Raw genomic sequence first — 12980 nt, 5'->3', positions numbered from 1 at the left:
ACACTTCTGCTCTGTATTGCCCTGAATCATAGTTTGCTACTGTGAGAAATTAACCCCCAGCCCTGGCTCCTATAAAATTGTTCCGTCTCAGTATTACTGTTTTTCAAAACTTTCACTCACTTAAGTAAGCTTTCTTTCAAAAGCAAGTATCCAAGAAACACTGATGGAAGACATTTTCATATGTCTGCATTCATGGAAAGTTCTGAACCAAAAGTAATGTGCCCAAATCCCTCTTTTTGTTTGAAAACATCATTCATCAAAGAATCAGAAATGTTACCATGTGACTGGTAACACAAAGAAATGAGCACATGAAGAATCACAGTGAACAGTTCAAAAGCAGCTCTGGCCCTGAGGTTGGTTCACAAGATACTTGCTGAATACTGGACACTTTGCTGGCCAAGATAAATAGAAAGGTCTATGTTTTCTCAAAAAAAAAAAAAAAAAAAAAAAAAAAAAAAGAAAAAAAGAAAAAATCCATGCTTATAGATTTCTTGGCTTAGTCTTTCTCTGAGCTTGCCTGGAGCTATCCACTGTTACAGCATACAAATGACTTCTATGTGCCTGGTTATTCCTGGACCTGTCCTACTTTCCTGTCTTCAGGTAGAAGAGGTAAAACAAGGTATGTTGAGACCTTTGCACAGAAGAACCTGAGACTCCCGGGGAGAACAAACAGCCCCTGTCTCTCTGACTGCAAACACCGGACTGTAGTGAGGATGACAGACAGCAGGAGGAGAATACAGCAAGGAGTGAAGAGCTCAAGGGAAGCTTTTAAGGACTGAGAGGCAGGCAGGACAAGCATCTTAAAGGGTATGAAACACACAGGTTCAGAAGGATGGGATATGGGAGGCCTGAGAAAAAAGGTAGCAATAAGATGGGAGGAAAGGAGTTGTGGCAGAAGGGTAAAGAGGCTGAGAACTTTGTGGTTGAGGTGAGGGTATAGATGATGGAGCAGCTAGATGCCCTCCCTACACAGGCATGAGCTGGAGGCTGGATCATGGAGGCTGGATGAGGGGCCTCAGGCTAGGAGACACTAAAAGCTAGAGGGAAAATCTGAGAGGCTTGAGGCTGGGAAACAAGATTTTCTCTATTGAAAAACTCCTGATCTACATACCTGCATGCATATAAAAGACACTGCCCCTGCTCTTTTCTACCCACATGATAATCTCTTCCCACTCCTGCATCCCTTGTTTTGCAGCCAGAGCCACAGTAGCCCTGGCTCACACTTTCCCATCCGTGTATTGGAGCGTGACAGCATAACATTTTCCATAATTAGTATGAGCCAAGAAAATGTTTTGATGTAGCTCTGGATCTCAAATTGTATATGAGTATGAAGCATATATTACAAAATGAGAGAGAAGAGTGGGTATCAGGAGAAAGAGACAGGAAAATGGAGAGAAGGAGGCAGATACTTTTAGCCAGGTGGTCTCATGATGACATGTAAATGAAAACTGTAATATGCAGAAAGGTCAGCCACTGCAATGCTGGAGTTGATATTAACCTATCAACATGCTCTTACACATTCAAAAACTAATAGAAAAGAAGGCCAAAGGTACCACTCTAAAGTTAAGCATGCCAGTTAGAAGTGGAAATTAAACAACACATATGAGAAAAGATTGTAACTCTCACAGTCCCATTTCAGTCCTTAAGTACCCATCCTCCCTATTGCCAATAGCAAGAGTTTTGCCAGAATAAGACCTGCAGAATTCCATGCCAGGATATTACTGTAACAAATGTAAACACTTCACAGTTAAGTTACACCACACCTTAGGGAGCATTAGGTAAAATGTCAGCTGAAAATGCTGCATAAGAAGAAAGTTGTCAAGAAGAAAGCAAGGCCCAGTATGATTTAATTTCATGAAGGAAACTGCAGTTCAATCCTTGAATCTTAAGGGATACTATGCTTCTCAGTTTTACATGCAGTGAACCAGCAGTGATGAGAAGAAAAGGCTGATGACAGCCGTGGTAATTTTTTTTAGACAGCAGCAACCAGGACAGAACACAGCAAGCTACCCTCTTAGTTAGGGACATTTTATGCTATGAGCTTAAATTGCTGCTTTCTTAGACTTTTGGCAGCTACACGGGCAAAAAGAAAGGAAACTGAAATATTTAAAAGCTTCTTCATTGATGAAGGAGCAGTGGCAACTATAATATTTCCTGCCTACTTGAGCACATACTGGGATACAATTTATTTCCTGGGTCTGAGAGAGATGAGCTAGAGAAAGAAATCAGGGTGGGCCATCTGGAGGCTGCAGCTAATACTTTACCAGTCTTGTATGTAACCTAAAACAAGGTAGTTTTCAAGACTGTGCCTTTCATGTGCTACCAAAGCAAAGCAGCAGTGCACAGAGCCTCTTCTGTAAGCCAGTGATTCCAGTAAGAAGGAAGTTTAGGGCTTGCCTATGGACTCCAAGGGAATACTTTCCCAGCATCAGAGCAGAGCACAGCCTGAATGCCACTGATGCTGCTTTCTCTCAGCACTGCTGGCCAGCAGGGAGGCCAGGCTTATCACAGACAGGAGGGAAAGAAGTCAGAGAACCCAGTGGACACTGGTACATACAGGTGATTTAAGGCAGTACAGACCTTAAGACCACTCAGCCGCTGCAACTCACTCTCTGCCATAGGCAAGGAAGTAGACGGGGATCCCTTTTCATTGTCTTGGACCAAGTTTTCCACTATATTTCAGGCAGGCCACCCTACATAACAGGCCCTGTGGAAAGACCTGGTTGAGAAACTTCCTCTGTTCTGGTGTGAATTTTGCACCTCTGACTTGCCTAACAATCCTTTTCTTTCCTAAGTGCAGTGCCTTCTGCAAGTACCACCACCAAAATAAAACGCACATATTAGAAGAAGACCCTCTGCTCTCAATGTATGAGTGAGATCTGGGTACCACTAATAGAAAAGGCTGCATGCTTACCATTTTTGATAGTGAGTGATTTTACAAGGAATTCTATTCAAGCCTGACAGAAGGCTGCCAATGCTTCCTTCAGACCCTCAGACTTTTTCCTGCTATTTGACAGTTCAGTTTCCTGGTCAGACTCAAACAGCTGATGGGAAGGGGGCACATGGTATTTCACTCACAGGGCTCTCCCTTATCATAACCTTAACTGATGTGTGTCAAGTGTATAGGACACATCAGCAGAACACCTGTAATAATCTAAAATCCTGGAATGAAAAGTATCCTTGAAGCCTTCTGCTTTCACTAAAAATTCAAATGCCCACTGTCATGAATTACAGCTCCCATAACTCAAAACTCTTATTAATGTAGAGGTGTTCTTTCCCAAGCAATTGATACATTTTGGGAGCTGGTCTGACATTCTCAAGGGCAACAAAGGGGAAATCTAGTAGACCTAGTAATGTGGTAACCATAAGTATATTTGTGAAATACTGGTCAGGGTTTCAGTCAACCCCAAATTAATACCTTCCATTAAGTGCTGAACAACTGAACAATAGGTATATTACAACAGAGTGTGCATTTTCCTCAGCCACAGGAAAATGTTGGCAAATGATCCCACAGTCAACATACAGTGCAACTACAGAGCCAGAGGAAGAGAATGAATTAAAGTAAAAACACAGCCCTGGAAGCAGATCTTAGTTCTATGTCCAGCTTTTTTGCAGATTTAATTTTCTTCTTTTGTAGATTGAGGACAATGTACTTATCTTCTTCCCAGGCTGTCTGAATGGTCTCTTAATGAGTATTAGAAAATAATTTTGTTCTCACAAACTGCCTACCATCTCAGAATCAAAAAGTGCAATTATAGCTTATACAGTTTAGAGCAGTTTGTTTTTAATGAAGGATGTTGATTCAGCACCTTCTTTTAGCAAGCCCTGTGAATACATCTTCAAAATTATCCCTCTGTGAGGAAAAAAATCAATTTTAATCTTCTGCCTGTTTACCCTGATGCAAATCAAACAGGCAGTCTGCCCCTAGAGAGCCAACCATGTTGTGCTGAGCTCCTGATGCACAAGGGAGTTTTTTCTCTAGTCAAGAGAAAGACAATGTGGTAAGCATATTGATTACTCCTAACTATGTACTGAGAAAGCACAACAAAAAACTCCTAGGGGTGTATTTATGCCTGATGTGTATCTCATGGCTTTCACTGTTACTTAAGTACTGACATTCTGCTTTCTTAATCTATAGACAAAAAATAATTTCATCTCCATCTTTACTAATTAAGGATTAGTATCTATCTGCTACTTAGAGAGTGACTGACTGAAACACTCTGGCTCGTGTTCACAGCCTGGCACAGATGCAGCTTACTGTTGTAATTAGCTTTAGTTCATACACTACCACACGTGCACTGTATTACTGTACAGGAGGCTCAGTCTCAGAGCTGAACAACCACCATCAGCATCAAGACCCATCATTAAAATGTACAAGTACAATAGCTGCCCATAATTTGACCAATGTTATTCAAAAGTTTTTGTCTAGCTGTCTCTTAGCCACTGCTTCCCACACATAATATTGCTTGACTGGCCCTCTGCAATTCATGACTCATTGAATGATGTGGCCCTTAAGATCCTACAGATGAGTAGGACAGTTGAGCCAAAGGTCTGCAGATTGCATCAGGGCTGTCTGCAGAAACTGTGCACAGCCCCAAAACACTGGCAGCACAGCATGTGCTCCTATGGGTCATCCTCCTATTGGGTACATCCATAGGGGACGAGTTAAACAAGCTGAAAGGAACATGGCATCACACTTTGCTCCATATTTCCTTGTTTATTTTTTTTTTTACATGACTCAAGGCTAATGAAGATCTAATTGAAACTTACTGTCCTGTGGTTTTAAAAAGAGGAATAATGAACATGCTTGTTTACAGTGACCGCTACTTTTTTCCCCCCAGGTATCTTGAACTCATACTCTAAACCTCACTTATCACATGAAACCTGGACACAGACTTGCCAAAACTTCAGGGACAGACTAGTTCTGAGATTCTGTGTGGTGGCCAGCTCTGACAGGGACATTAAGATTTTCTTTGCTGGTGTAAATGGTAAAAGAGAAAATCTAAAAAGTCCATCAATATATGCAAAGCAGGACTAAGTTGAAGAATACTGGCCAAACAGGTAATATTTTATTTCAAATTCTGAAATTTAGAAAGAGCATATTAAAGATGCAAGAAGACAAGCTCGTTCCATCTCTGCATTCTTTTGCTCTGCGGAGTTGTGAACATTTCCAAGTAGCAGTCAACAAAGAGGACTGAAATCTCTGAGCATGACTTTGCTTTTATGCTGCTAGGCGTGTGTCTTTGAATATGACAACACATATCAGCATTTTGTGAAGTATTCATTTTATAATATCTAATTTCTAGCCATTTCACATTTTTCCAAACCATGTTACTCATAACCTTGCAAAAACTGCTGCTGTTTGAAATACGACTGGATGATCAAATACTGGAAATGAAGCTAAAAATAAGAACTATATGCAGATTAAATGAAGTAATATATACATATTAATAAAACCCTAGTAAGTTTCAATGGGTTGCATTCCTGTGAACTTCCTCCCTTTTGCCTCCCAAGAACGTCTCATTTGCGATTGAAATCGTGTGCTGCTTGTAGTCATGACACTGCATACAAAGTAGCTGCCCTTTTACTCTAGACAGAGGAAAACACTTTAATAGCTGCCTCTCTGAATGACAGCACCTACCTGCCTTGCTAAAACATGCCCTTAGTCTTACGAGAAAAGCCGGAAGACAGAAGGCTACTTACTAGTGTTCCATAGAGTCCACGCAGGAGTATGAGAGGCTGAATTTCGCTGTGCCTCCGATCACAAGATTTAGCTTCCTGCAGCATTCAGACAGTTGGTCCCATTACGGCCATCGGGCGGCTGAGTTAAAGGGTGGCCTTGCACAAACATAAACAGCTTGTCAGCACAAGCCAAAGAGGCGGGCCTGCCCTGCCAGCCACAATGCGAGCCAATGATTAGCTCCTTCGCATTCTGGGTGTTTAAGATATTGCATTTCATTATTAAGTGGAGGAACAAGGGGACTGACTGGGAAGGGCTAGTGCTTGACGGTTTACTGCTAGGCATTAAAAGGCTTAAGGTGGAAGGAAAAAAAATTAATCAGTAGGTCACTGCAGGAAAAGCATGTATCTGCTGCATATTCATACAAACTCTTTTAGAGAGCCCACAGGCATCTCCAATGCATTTTAGGTCAATCAAACATATGAATAAACTAACAAAAAACCCTGTTTAGCTCATATTCACTGTAAAGAAGTTTCACTTGGAAAGGCTCTGATTTTATTTCTGTCCACTCTTTTTCTTATTCTCATCCTTCCTGCCATGCTTCATTTGCTGAAAATGGCATTTCTCACTTCTCTGTCACAAATGTCTTACCCTGACCTTCTTGACCTGACCCCCCAACCTTTATTGATCCTCCTATGACTGTTTCTCTTCACCTCCATCTTAACTGCTTGTTCTTTCAGTCCTGATCTCCCCGAACGAGCAGAGTCACAACAGAGGCACCTTAGGGTAAGGTTCTGTGAGACAACCAAGCTGATTTAGCAACTTACAGCTATGAAAAGTGCAGAAGTTGAGCCTCCCCTCTCTTCAGCACTACACCGTGGCCCCCTGACTGTCCCCCACATCATTCAAGGAAAGGTAATGGAGCACAGAAGAAAATACTTCTCTGTCAATTTACTGATCTTAACACAGAGACAAAAGAGGTATTTGCATGGAGTGAATACTCCCTGAAATATAAGCTCCTTCTGATCTTGTCTCAGCCATCTATGATCCCACCTGTCTCCCCAAGTTCCTCTCTACTTTGTTTGAACTGAATTGTTCCTAGTTAATTGAATACCCTGCTTACAGCTGCTGATCCCATTTCATCCCAGCTCTGTCCTACTTTATGTCTCTAGTTTGGCTGTGAGGTTTGTCTGCCACCAAAATTGCTCTCATCAAGTGTTTTATAATAAGTCCCTGCAAAAATATCATGCTTTGTGCTTCAAGCTTCAGGCTCTTTGAGCTCTTTCTTCCTTTGGAAATAACTAAAATCCTTCTTAAAAACCATACCATCTTTTTGACTTTCACTGTTTTTTTCTCTGACCTTTCTGATTAATTCTCTCTCAGCATTTACCCCTTTCTCTGTCACACTCCCAAAGGCATCCTTCTTCTTGTTAGAGTCTATCCAGTTTTTATTATTTGCCTGTGCAGGCTCCTGTACCACTTTATGTCAGTGATTTACAAGCATCCATTTTTATTTTTCAGCTTCGTGTTTTTCTCCAGTCCCACATTTCACCCTGTGTTTTAGGCATATTGTATTAAATGCCTTGACAGCTCTTAACTTTAAGATCCTCTTCTGGGGTCAAATTAAAGCAGTGCAATCACACCACATTCATTACTGCATAGTCTTGGCACAAGTAATTTCTCTCCTCCTGTGGTAATGGAGCTGAACACCCTGCAGAAGCAGATGCTGGAGTTAGCACCTCGTTCAGATGGGAAGGCACATCGCAGCTCTCGGGCTTCTGCTGACAGGCTGCGGGAGAATTCTGGCACATAGTACTGCATCACAATGTACTGGGGTCACGTTTGCAAGTTTCTCTTCACAGCGAGACATACTAGGCATGTTCTTCAATGATATCTGAGATTCTGATGCAATTGCACAGCTCCATCACTGTCACAGAAGTATATAACCCACTCTGCCTTTACTTCTGCCCAGATTTCCTACTTAGTTAACTGTGCTACCCACACTAACAACAATATTTTACCAGAGCTCTTTTCTAATACTTCTAACATGCAAATCTGCCAAGATCCCTCGTGTGATCACAGTATTTGATTATTTTGATTAGTGAGCCTGGATCTTGTTCCCAATGCACCTGCATTGTTTTCCACAAAAAGAATTCAGCAATTGAGGTCATCTTTTGTTCCATACCACAGCCACATTGCCTACACCCCTATGAAAGCCATGCTTTCTTGTCCTGAGCTTCAAGGACTTTTCAGCGTTTCTTCTTTCTTATTGTTTCATTCCCACAGCTCTCTTCATCACAAGGCCTGTCTTTTCGGCTTTCTCTCTTCCTATAAAGCTCTCTTTTCTCACCTTGTCCTCTATGAAGAGAATTCCCTGCTTCATCAAGTTACCTACTCTTCTTTCTTTTCTACAATCCACTTGTCATAAAATATAGAAATAACATATCAGTATAAGAGTGAGAAACAATAAATAGGCAAGAAATCACTCCAGAAGGAGGGATGTTTCATCCCTGTATATGAATTACATGTGCTAGAAATGTTCTACGATCAACCATGTATCGTATGTTATGCAACTTACACTGTTAGATTTTTTACAGAACAGGATAGGCATGAAAAGCCCTTGATGGATATGGATTAAGTGTCCAAACACTGTACATGAGATTGTGAAAAGACTGCCATGAAAAGACTGTTTGTAGATGCACAAGAGAAAGCAAGCTGGCTATTGCATCTCTGATTCTCATGGCAATTTATTTAAGATGCTAATTCAGTGTAGCCACAAAGAAAGAAATAAAAGAGAGAGCCGATTTAGTGGACTATGTTGAAAAGGCACACGTTAGACAAAGTCACCCTGAGTACAACTCCTGCAACTCTACTGAAAGAATTATGCCAAGGATGAAGCTGGCTCTTTGTCCTTAATCTTTGTATGATGCAGGAAAATTGTTACCAGCGCTGCCAATGATACCAACCCAGGCACCAGCTAAGTGTGATAGCCAAGCTGATTTAACAACCTACTTTTAGCAAAGAGGTCATCCTCCCCACTCTTCTTCATTGCCATTCCCAGCTGCACAGGAGTGCCCCTTTCTCATACATGTTCCTGGAATGGTGTGAAAGCTCACAGACTGAATTTGTCTTGCTGGATGTTTTTTAGAAACGTTAATGATCTGACTCATCTCCCTGCCATGCTAAGTAAATACATGGGGCTGAAGAAGGAGAGGAAAAAAGGTGGAGACCAGAGTCACCACCTTTTTCATAAGCAAAAAAACTGGCTGTCATCCCCAGAAGCTACTATCTGTTCTGGGGTAAAACTTAAAGCTAGGACCCCCAAACCCATGCCTTTCTTAAACACATGGTCTCAAAAGCTCCTGTAATCCTTTGCTTGATTCCAAGCAAGAACTAAAATGTTTTATTGAAATGTATTTTCTAAAGGAAGGTATAGTTTTATTTTATTAAAATGCAAGTTTCTGGAAACATAGTAATAATTTTTTTTCCTAGGGAAAAAATTGGATAGAAGAAAGATTATGACGGGCAAAAGAAAAGGAAACATTTAAGTTTTCTGCATCTGAAACTAAAATATTTGAGTTCTTTTCAACATCTTCATTAACAACTTGGATGCAGGACTCAAAGGAATAGTAAGTAAATTTCCTGGTAACACTAAACTGAGAGTAGCTGCTAACTCCCTCCAGGGCAGAGAGGCCCTGCAGAGAGATTTTGACAAATAAGAGAGATTGGCAAACACCAACCATATGAAGTTCAACAAGGGCAAGTGCCAGATTCTGCATGTGGGATGGGGCAGCCCTGGATGTTTGTACAGACTGGGGAATGAGATGCTGGAAAGCAGTGCCATGGAAAGGGACCTGGGGGTCCTGGTCAATGCAAGCTGAATGAGAGTCAGCAGTGCCCTGGCAGCCAGGAGGGCCAGCCGTGTCTAGGGGGCATCAGGCACAGCATCGCCAGCCAGGCAAGGGAGGGGGATTGTCCCGCTCTGCTCTGCACTGGGGCGGCCTCACCTGGAATATTGTGTGCAGTTTTGGGCACTGCAGTATAAGAAAGATATTCCGCTCTTAGGAAGTGTTGAAAGGAGGGCAATGAATGTGGCGAAGGGCCTTGAGGGGAAGCTGAATGAGGAGCGGCTGAGGGTACTGAATAGACTCCTTGGGGAAGTGGTCACAGCACTGTCACTCAGACCAAGCCTGTCTGAGTTCAAGAAGCATTTGGATAATGCTCTCAGGCACATGGTGTGATTCTTGGGGTGACCTTTGTAGGGCTAGGAGCTGATGGTCCTGGTGGGTCCCTTCCAACTCAGCATATTCTATAATATGATTCAGCAGAACTTTGCCAGCTTCCTACATCATAGGCTTCATTGGTAACATTTTGACTTTCCCCTTTCATATTGCCATCCATATATCTGGATTCTACTATTTGTTGTTTGCTTGCAAAAACTGTTTTTTTACTTTTCTCGTTTTGTGGCCTCAGCCAAACCTCACTCTGCCTTTTCTTCTCAAAACACAAGTTCAGCTGGATACCATTTTGCCTGTCCTTTGTGTCTGCTTTTGGGGGCCAACAAGGAACTCAGGTCCCCTAAGGCTCAGCCTGATCAGTTCATATCTATTCTGCTGCTGGGAGTAGACCTGTCCTGCTTCTCCAGCAGTAGCCACAGATGCTGCGAATGTAGCAAAGTGAGAAGATTTTTCGTCATGTTTTACTGGCCTGCTTTCAGTTATAAAATGGGTCACAAATTATTCCCAGAAATACACAAACTAAAGCAATGCAAGACTTTAGATAGTGGCAAAAGAAGTGAAACTCTGTAGATGAATTGTTTCATTCTCTGATTAAAAAGGAAAACTAATGTCAAAAATGGCAGGAGGAAGAGATCATGTGCAGATGCAGCACACTAACATATGAGGCTGCAATCAATGGGAACTTGGGCTTAGTCTCAGCTCAGACCATGAGCATTTTGGACTTTGAGCTCTTGGACCATTTCCTAATTAGAGAGCCAGCAACACACTGTGGAACTATTTAACCCTTTGGTGGTGCCTCCTGAGGTCTAGCAAGTGCCAGAAAATACTCTGGGGATGTGTCTAACCCCTAGAGGCCACATATACTTCTAGGAACTACCCCTGCACTCAAATGGCTTAAGTGAAACAACTGCTGTCAGCACCTCTTTCTTCATGGCTCTCTGCACAGAAAGGTCAGGGTTACAACCACTCCTTCCTGCACTGCTGAACAATTGCTGGAATCTCCCTCTAATGTGCCAGCTTCCTATCTAGAATCTGCCTCTCTTCAAGGCTTGCCATGGTTCCTTCAACCTCATCAGTAATACTACACGGAGGATCAGATCAAACAGAGATAACCGCCGGAACTTAATAGTGTAAATAACGCACACTGCACACAGAGACTTATATCTCTACTTTATGGGAGTGGAAAAACAGCAGAGTACTACTATGAAATTGTAACTGTAACAAAAAATACAATTACAGCATTAGAAGCTGAGGGGAAAGACAACAGGGGTTATATAGCTGATGTACATCAGCAGCTGTCATGTTTGACTATCACTGGTGTTCTAGTTAAATCTGCAGTAGAGATTTCATTTTTTATATCCCTCTGTAAAGTGGTAATATTATGTCTTACCTATTTCACAGAAGTTCTGTGTGGATACATTCACAGTGCTTTGAAGCTCTCTCTGAATACATTTCAGACATAGAAACTGTTACTATTTTTATTATTGACTTAAGAAATACATCAGTTGAAAGCCGATAAACAGGATAACTACTTCAGCAGGGTAAGTTTTGTTTAAAATTTCCTACCAGCTCCAAGGTCACTCATTCCAAAGATAACACAAATACACTAATAAAAGGAGATGCACCTCTGAAAATACATGCACCGTGGCCAAAGGCTGACTTTGAGGTTGTAGAACACAGTAAACCTATCCAGACAATAAGCAAAGCAAATCAGCCTGTCTTGGGCACCATGCTGCCAATAACTGGCTTCTGTCTCCAAACTGGTTATAAACTACTTTGAGCTTTGCTATACTACACTACAGGCATTTATCTATTAAATTCTGTGAATGAATCTAGAGACATTTAAATTCCACTGCTGTTTAGGAGTGATTCATGCACTTCTAGAGGGATTTTTCAAACAGTGCTGAATCACCCTTTGGCTCTGATAAACTTCAGAGTCCACAAAAATATTTCAGAAGGACAAATGTTTTGGTTTTATAGCAAACCTACATTCAGAGTGTCAGGTCCTCTGACAAAAAGAGCCAAAAAAGAGGCACAGACACCAGCACATACATCCACCCTAATTTCTAATTACATAATGACTTGTCTCCAAGGAATGCTCTTCTATGTAACAGTATAAACATTTCCAGTGGTATCTTTGGAACGGACAAATTCCTTATTAGGTATGTCCTTTGCAATGTGAGTTTGCTCACAAGGAAAAGAAAACAACACCTCTCCAGTTCTTTGCCCTTCTCTGCGGGCTGAGATGTTCTTGCTCATCCAGAAGAACTCAAGGGAGATATTCAAAAGAAGTCTTTTGCAAAGACCTTGCTGTTACACAACAAACAGATAATTAATTAGAAGATTGCCCTCAAGATAGCCATGGCTCCTGCTCCCATTAGCAACCCTATTCATCTTGAACTCTGCAGTAAATATCCCACTTGCTTCCTTGGCACAGAACCAAACCTCTGCATCAGCAAGAGCAAAGGGTGCTCAGAGACCAAGAGGTATTTGCCCATCACAGGAAAAATGCTCAGATTAGCAATGCAGTGACCTTGGTTCAAAGAAAGCACTTTAATACGTGCCTTCCTGCCAAGCATATGAGAACTCCCGCTGATTTCGCTGTCACATCAATGAGGTCAGCCATGCATTTATCCAGGAACTAAAAGGAATTAACTCCCTTCACACATACACCCCCCCTTCAATAATGGCCAGAGTGGTCTGAGCCTAATGGTGCAGATGTGACTTGTCTCTCCCCTCTCACAGTGTGGATCAGGAGTTTACCTCTCCTTGAATAAGACTACCCACACATTTTATGCCTACTTGCACTTGCTGAATTGGAGGGAGTGGAATACCAAGAAAAATGCTATACCCAACTCACTTCTGCATACCCTTTCTACCTGGCAAGCCTAGAGAAAGTGTGCTAGTTACCTAGCATGTGGAAACACTTAAATAATTGAAATGCTTGAAACTGCAGAGGCATCACAAAGGTCAGGATCATTCACTTAGATAAAGAAATGCCTTTAAAAGATCTTAGTGTGTACTGATAGGAGCCTGCAAGCAAACACAACAGTCCAAGTTTT

The 12980-nt window shown here is 41.8% G+C and overlaps 1 protein-coding gene across 11 annotated transcripts in view; it reads right to left on the bottom strand.

Moving 5' to 3' along the window:
* The window catches only part of TRIM2 (tripartite motif containing 2), a 116501-nt gene that overhangs the window by 66462 nt on the left and 37059 nt on the right, over positions 1–12980 (bottom strand). For 3 of the 11 annotated variants that reach the window (XM_071556119.1, XM_071556110.1, XM_071556120.1), the window contains exon 1: positions 5704–5877. The exons of 7 other annotated variants lie outside the window; for them this stretch is intronic. The gene's annotated coding sequence lies outside the window, so the exon portion shown is untranslated. Of the gene's footprint in view, positions 1–5703; positions 5878–12980 lie in introns of those variants that run through there. One more of the 11 variants, XM_071556127.1, reaches the window with a different exon arrangement.

Source organism: Pithys albifrons, chromosome 5 (assembly GCF_047495875.1).
Source record: "Pithys albifrons albifrons isolate INPA30051 chromosome 5, PitAlb_v1, whole genome shotgun sequence".
Lineage (NCBI taxonomy): Eukaryota > Metazoa > Chordata > Aves > Passeriformes > Thamnophilidae > Pithys > Pithys albifrons.
The sequence above is the reverse complement of the archived record's forward strand: the minus strand, read 5'-3'. Positions and strand labels throughout refer to the sequence as shown.